This window comes from Oncorhynchus gorbuscha, linkage group LG19 (genome assembly GCF_021184085.1).
Source record: "Oncorhynchus gorbuscha isolate QuinsamMale2020 ecotype Even-year linkage group LG19, OgorEven_v1.0, whole genome shotgun sequence".
Lineage (NCBI taxonomy): Eukaryota > Metazoa > Chordata > Actinopteri > Salmoniformes > Salmonidae > Oncorhynchus > Oncorhynchus gorbuscha.
In genome coordinates, this window is record NC_060191.1 from 72,826,566 (window position 1) to 72,828,691 (window position 2,126).

Below are 2,126 nucleotides of genomic sequence, written 5' to 3' on the forward strand. Positions count from 1 at the left end.
TTCACTAGTTTACAACAGATCCCTCTTCTCGCCCCCTTTCACTAGTTTACAACAGATCCCTCTTCTCGCCCCCTTTCACTAGTTTACAACAGATCCCTCTTCTCGCCCCCTTTCACTAGTTTACAACAGATCCCTCTTCTCGCCCCCTTTCACTAGTTTACAACAGATCCCTCTTCTCGCCCCCTTTCACTAGTTTACAACAGATCCCTCTTCTCGTCCCCTTTCACTAGTTTACAACAGATCCCTCTTCCTTTCACTAGTTTACAACAGATCCCTCTTCTCGCCCCCTTTCACTAGTTTACAACAGATCCCTCTTCTCGCCCCCTTTCACTAGTTTACAACAGATCCCTCTTCTCGCCCCCTTTCACTAGTTTACAACAGATCCCTCTTCCTTTCACTAGTTTACAACAGATCCCTCTTCCTTTCACTAGTTTACAACAGATCCCTCTTCTCGTCCCCTTTCACTAGTTTACAACAGATCCCTCTTCCTTTCACTAGTTTACAACAGATCCCTCTTCTCACCCCTTTTCACACTTAAAAGCCTACATCGCCCGATTGCTCCCCATAGCAATCCTCGTTAGTCGATCGCTACGGGGGGGGGGAATATAACGTTTATTTGGAAAGTAATAAATATATTTTTAAAAGCATTCATGATTTGCGCAAATGTAATATACTAACTATTACTAGTTAAAAATATGAAATGTGTCACGCCCTGGTCGAAGTATTTTGTGTTTATCTTCATGTATTGGGTCAGGCCAGGGTGTGGCATGGGTTTTTGTATGTGGTGTGTATATATTGGGATTGTAGCTAGTGGGGTGATCTAGCAAAGTCTATGGCTGTCTGGAGTGGTTCTCAATCAGAGGCAGGTGTTTATCGTTATCTCTGATTGGGAACCATATTTAGGCAGCCATATTCTTTGAGTTTGTTGTGGGTGATTGTCCTTAGTGTCCTTGTTCCTGTCTATGTGTTAGTGTACACAAGTATAGGCTGTTTCGGTTTTCATTACGTTTTTTGTAGGGTTTGTATTTAGATTCGTGTTACGTTTGTTTATTAAATTATTAATCGCAATCTACACGCTGCATTTTAGTCCGACTCTACTTCACCGTAAGAGAACCGTTACAAAATGGTATTACATTTGGTGAAGAGCACATTATGGCTTGTTTAGGACTCGAAACTCAAAGTTTAGGACTTGAGACTTGTCGGTCCTGACTTGAGACTTGACTCGGATTTGCTTGTCTTGATTTGGGAATGTGCTAAGATTTGAGACTTACTTGTGACTTGTAAAACAATGACTTGGTCCCACCTCTGCTGATATGAAACAACTGGAGAGTTGATAGCAAGGAGAGAGAGAAATACAGACATACAACCAGTTGAAGTCAGAAGTTTACATACACATTAGCCTACTACTGACTCGTTTATTCCACCTTCCCGCTTTAGAGTGACACCCAATTACTTGGTCCGCTCACATAAAGTATAGACCTCTTGGTACGCTTCCTCTCTTATATATCCCCTACAGTCTAGTCCTCTTGGTACGTTGCCTTACTTACAGTTGAAGTCAGAAGTTTACATACACCTTAGCCAAATGCATTTGAACTCGGTTTTTCAAAATTCGTGACATTTAATCTTAGTAAAAATTCTGTTTTTAGGTCAGTTAGGATCTCCACTTTATCTTACGAATGTGAAAAATGTAACGGCGTTCGTCTGTAGAAGGAGAAGCGGACCAAAATGCAGCGTGGTGGTTACTCATGTTCTTTAATGAAAAATGAACGATACATGAAATAACTAAATATACAAAAACAACAAACGGAACGTGAAAACCTATACAGCCCATCTTGTGACAACACAGAGACAGGAACAATCAAACACACAGTGAAACCCAGGCTACCTAAATATGGTTCTCATCAGAGACAACGAGAATCACCTGACTCTGATTGAGAACCGCCTCAGGCAGCCATAGACTATGCTAGACAACCCTACTCAACCACAATCCCAATACCTACTAAACCCCAATACAAAAACACACCACAAAATAAACCTGTCACACCTTGGCCTGACCAAATAAATAAAGAAAACACAAAATACTAAGACCAAGGCGAGACAAAATGTCAGAATAATAGTAGAGAGAA